Consider the following 6121-nt stretch of genomic DNA (forward strand, 5'->3'; position numbering starts at 1 on the left):
AATGGCCCTGCTTTAAGTGGTTCGCTGCTCCTGCAGCTCACCACGCTGTCTCTGCCTCTGCCGCCATCTTGGATCTCAGAAAATAAATTTTTTAAAAGCATATTTTTTTTTTAAATGGCTAGAACAATTGATAGTAAATGGCCAGAAATTCAAGCTGGATTCAGAAGAGGTAATGGTATGAGAGATATCATCACTGATGTCGAGTGGATCTTGACAAAAACAGAGAATAGGGGGAGCTCTGGTGGCCTAGTGGCAAGAAGCTGCACTGCAATCCCAGAGATACACGGTTTGAATCCACCAGATGCTCTGCCGGAGAAGGAGGGGCCATCTTCTCCTGTACCAGTCACATCCGATTTGACAGTACACACACACACAAACAAAATAATAAAATAAAAAATAAAAAAGCAGAAGCAATGAATTAATGGAAATCCAAAATCTCTGTAAATGCTCATTAAAATTATTTTTTAAAAAAGAAAGATCAAGTGGGGATCTGAAAAGAAAGGGTGATAATGGGCATAGCTTATTGGTGATTTGGTTTATAAAATGCAATGTACAGGAATGATCTTATGAGAAGGAAGGAAAGAGGGAGAGAGGGAGGGAGGGAAGGAAGAAATGAAGGTAAGAAGGAGCGAGGGAAGGAGGGAAGATGAATGAGACAACATATAGGAATTTTGTATGAAAACCAATGTAATAAAAAAAATATATCCTCCAAAAAATAAAATAAAAAATAAAAAAGCAGAGAATACCAGAAAGATGTTTATTTGTTTGATCCACATTGAGAAGAATGGGAATCTCAGAACACTTAATTGTGCTCATATGAAACATAGAGCAAGAAGTAGTTGCCCAAACAGTGTTCTGGAAACAAACACTGCAAGGTTCAAATCAGAAAAAGTCTGAGTCAAAACTGTATCCTTAGGGAGTCTGAGGGCAAGAATCTGCACTGCAATTCCAGAGGTATGCAGTTCAAATCCACCAGATGCACTGCTGGCGAAGGAGGGGCAATCTCCTCCTGTACCAGTCAGATCCAATTTGACAGTACACACAAAATAATAAAGTAAAAATATTTTTTTTTAAAAATGTATCCTTACTCCACACTTACTAAATCTGTTAGCTGAAAAAATGATTAAAGAAGCTGGACTATATGAAGAAGTATGTGCCATCAGGACTAGAGGAAGATTCATCAACAACATCTGTTATGCAGATGACAAAACCATGCTTGTAGAAAGTGAAAAAGACTGTGCACATCCATGTTTACCACAGCTTTGTCCACAATAGCAAAAAATTGGAAACAACCTAAGTGCCCATCAACATACAAATGGATAGAGAAGCTGTGGTACATTCACACAATGGAATACTATGCTGCATTGAAAAACAAGGAACTCATAAAATATTATACAAAATATAACCCTGGAGGACATTATGCTGAGTGAAATATCTCAGTCTCAAAAGGAAAAATGCTGCATAGTGTCACTGTTATAAAATGAGACTGACATCAGGGTTGGGGGGAGACTGAGAAAGATAGGATAAATTATGTATCCTGCATTGAAACAGATGAGGGAGAGAACTGTTTAAAAGGCATATATGATTAGGTATTGTTGTCATAATAGGAGTCCATAACAAGGTTGCATAATGGAGTGAACTTGGGGGGAGGGATTGTATAACAAAGAAAAAATTTTTATTTTACTTTTCAAAGATAAGAGTAAACTTGGGGGGAGGAATGGGCAGTGAAAAAAGTGTAACAATGAATGAAATGGGAATTAAAAAAAGAGAGAAACTATTTTTCAGGTCCTGAAAATAAATTAAACCAAACGGGCCTCTGAGGGTCCTCTGTTTTGACTTACAGAAAAAAAAAAAAGTGAAAAGGACTTAAAACACACTGACTGAGAAAGACCAAAGACTACAGGTATCAATGTATGTTGCATCAAGAAACCATAAATTAAAAAAAAAAAATCTTCACCACTGGACCAATTGACAACATGATGAGAGATGGAGAAAAGATTGCAATTGTTAACAATTAACACCTGAGCAAGTAAAGAATAGAAACGACAAGTTGCATTGGGGAAATCTGCTATCAAGGATCTCTTTGAAGTTCTAAAGAGCAAAGATGTCAGTTTAAAAACTAAGGTGCACCTAATCCAAGTCATGGCATTTTCAATTGCTTCCAATGCATCTGAAAGGTGGACAATGAATAAGGAAATCCAAAGAAGAATCTATGTCTTTGAATTATGATGTTGGGAACTAATAGTGAATATATCGTAACCAAAAGATCAAACAAATCTGTCTTGAAGGGAGTGCAACCAGGGTGCTCCTTAGAGGCACAGATGTTGCAACCTTGTTTAACCTACTTTGGGCATATTTTCGGGAGGAACCAGTCCTTGGAGACAGAGATCATTTTGGAAAGGTAGAGAGTTAGTGAAAGAGAGGAAGACCATCCACCAGATGGTCTTGTGTGTGTCAACACAATGATTATCACAGTGTGTCTGACAATGACATAGATCATGAGCATGGCACAAGATAAGTCAAGTTTCAGAACAGTTGTTTATAGGGTCACAATGAGTCATAGTCAACTCAAGGGCAGCTAACAACAACACCGTATCTAACAGTGTCTTCCAGAATGGGCTTAAGCATGACAAAACTTGTGAGAATGGCACTGTAAAGGGCAAGGTTCAGATCTGCTGTTCATAGGGTCATTTTGAATCATAGTCGATTCTATGGCACCAGCCAATGACGACAACCACATGTTTAACAAGCAGCGTGCAGGATTACTGAAAAATTAACAATAGGCTCCTGTGTGTTTGTTGGGGCTGGTTCCAGTTCAACACTGTTCTTTTTTCTCCCATACCCAACAACTCTCTCTGGCAAACACCAGCATGTGATTCAAGATTCAGTGCCCACAATATACAGTTAGGGAGAGATCAGTATAAAATTATGAAGGCAAAAGGAAGACACTGGAAGGAGCACAGTTAAAGGCAACCAAGGTAAATACAATTATATAATCATACAGTAACAGTAATAACAATGATCTATGAGTGTTAGGAAGGCAAGTTGAGACTACATGCACAAGTATATATAGATTTGACAGAAGACGTTTCTATATATGTACTTAGATGAATATAATAAAGCCTATGAGGATAAATTTTGAAGATTTCTAAGCTCTAAAAAAAAATCTGAAAGGAATGAGTCATTGGGCGTCGGGGCTCAGGACCACAGTCTTAGGATATGTCAAAGTCAACTGATGTAACTCAGTCCACAAAGACAAGGCTTTCTATCTTTTTGTTTTCCAGATAAAATAGTAAAGATAGATTTATTAGAAAGTTATATCTCCAAAGGGACAGCCCTCCCTCCTTGAAAGGGAATATGGAGGGGAGGCCTTTTTTTATTTTTATTTTTTAGTGAAATAGTAAAGGCAGATTTATTAGAATTTACATTCTATTTTGCTGAGCTGTTATTGTTGTTGTGTACTGTCGAGTCAGAACCAACCCATAGCTGACCATCTGGCAGGTTTTCAGAGGCAGTTAATCACATGGGAGGAGATTGCCCATCCTTCTCCCATGGAGCAGCAGGTGTGCTCAACATGCGTGCCTTCGAGATTGAAGTTCAACTTTTTGCCACTAAGCCACCAGAGCTACCTATTTTGGTGCAGAGTGACTGGAATCTAAAAAAGTTTGTGAGTGACCATCAAGGATGAAACTATTGACCTCTCCTTGTCTGGAATAAAGAAGAATGAAGGAAATAAAAAACTATTATGGGTTCAAAGCACTAATGGAACATGTGACCTTCAGTCTCCATGACTGTGAGACAAAAAGAACTAGACAGTGCCCAGCCTACCAATACCAATGACTCTGATGAGATCATAAGAGGTATTCATCAAAACAACTATGAGATATCATCTCACCCAAGTCAGAATAGCAAAATTTAACAGAACAGCAAGCAACAGATGCTGGCGAGGTTGTGGAGAAACTGTTGGTGGAAGTGTAAAATGGTGCAACCACTGTGGAAGGCGGTAGGGCGCTTTCTCAAAAAGTTGCAAATAGTTTCACTCAACAATTCCACTACTGGGAATATACCCCAAAGAGACCATAACTGCCACCCAAGCAGATATATGCGCATCCATGTTTATCGCGGCTTTGTTCACAGTAGCAAAGAGTTGAAAACAACCCAAGTGCCCATCAACAAATGAATGGATAAAGAAGCTGTGGTATATTCACACAATGGAATACTATGCTGCATTGAAAACCAAGGAATTCATGCAATATTATTCAAAATGGGTGACTCTGGAGAACTTTATGCTGAGTGAAGTATCTCAGTCACAAAAGGACAAATACTGCATGGTGCCACTATTATAAAACAGGACTGACATTGGTTTTGGGGGGAAGACTGAGAAAGATGGGATAAATAATGCATATTGCATTGAAACAGATGAGGGAGAAAACTGTTTAAAGGGAATTTGTGATTAGGGTTTGTTTTTTTTTTCATGACAGGAGTCCAAAGCAAAGGCTGCAGAGTGGAGTGGACCTGGGGAGAGGGATTGTAAAACAATAAAAGAATTTTCTTTTACTTTTCAAAGAGGGAAGTGTACTGGGGGGGAGGGGTGGGTGGGGAGAAAAGTACAACAATGAATGAATGGAAATCCAAAGTCTCTGTAAATTTTCATTGAAATTAATAATAATTTTTTTTAAGGAGGTCTTCAAAACAGTGGGAGGAAAATGTGGTCATTAAAAAGTGACCAGGCTTGGGGAGCTCTGGTGGCCTAGTGGCAAGAAGCTGCACTGCAATCCCAGAGACACACAGTTCGAATCCACCAGATGCTCTGCCGGGGAAGGAGGGACAATCTCCTCCTGTACCAGTCAGATCTGATTTGACGGTACACACAAATAAAAAAACAAAAATAAAAATTAAAAAAGTGACCAGGCTTATTGATCTGATGTTGTTGTTGTTATGTGCCATCAAGTCACCCGTGACTCATAGCGACCCTATGTAAACCCCCCAGAGGATGGCCCTAAGACACCCTTCAAGCCTGCAACTGAATTCACCCCTATGGCTCAACTTCCAGTCAAATAAAGTGAGTGATAACATCAAGGTGCTAAGCACTCCTTAGAGCAATCAGTCATGAGAGATCAAAAGAGCAGCATTTGCCAGGGGATAAAGTTCAGGGACAGAAAGGGGTACGGAAGAAGGATGGATGGAAATAGGAAACACAAGAGGAAATGGAAAGCTTGCCGTCACATTGTGAGAGTTGTAATCAATGTCATAAAATGTGTATGAATTGAACACGAAATCAATTTGTTCTGTAAGCTTTTGCCTAACTTACAATAAAAAAAAATCTTTTTAAAACCTTACTTTCCAAATTAGCTTGTCCTCTCACAGCCTAGATGTGACACCTTCTCTGGGTTTCCGTAGCTGGGGAAGTCTAGGCTACCCAGGTTATCTTCTTACTGTTTTTCCTTAAAGAAGAAAAATGAACATAAGAATCAGTCTTACCAGCAAGAAAATGTGTGGCAGACACTGTTGTCATTAGGTTCCATCGAGTTGATTTTGACTCATAGAGGTCCCATGTGACAGATCAGAATTTATTAACAAAGTTTTCTAGACTCAACAGTAACAACAACAACAATTTTTATGTCATCCAAGAACTTAACTATTAAGCCACCAGCCTACCTTCCTGTTACAACTCTAATAGTCAAACTCACTGCCATGGAGCCAAAGCAAACTCACAGCTGAACCTCCATTGGATTTCCAAGGCTGTAAATCCTTTCTGGCAGGTAAAAGGTAAATTTGGAATGAAGTAGTGAGAAACTGGACTCCAGAATAAACAGGCAGAACTAGGAAAAAGGGTTTCTAATGAGAAGGATTTAATTTGGAGGCCTTTCCCAGAATGACTGGAAAGGCAGAAGTAGAGTATTCCTTACTTAAATGCAGGACATCTGATCAGATTTTTTTGCCTTTCACTGTGGCATTCTGCCCCACCAGGTCCAAACTCTTTCCATCTCATCCACCTCCCACCCCTACCTCCAACTCAATCCAAATTTTAGTTTCCTCTTCTCTTAGCCTCCAAGGCCCTAGGAGGAGAGTAAGTTCTATAGGGTCTTCAGGAAGAAACTTAGTAAGAGGAAGTCCCCGT

Source organism: Elephantulus edwardii, unplaced genomic scaffold (assembly GCF_000299155.1).
Source record: "Elephantulus edwardii isolate Elephantulus edwardi_28Jun2011 unplaced genomic scaffold, EleEdw1.0 scaffold00232, whole genome shotgun sequence".
Taxonomy (NCBI): domain Eukaryota; kingdom Metazoa; phylum Chordata; class Mammalia; order Macroscelidea; family Macroscelididae; genus Elephantulus; species Elephantulus edwardii.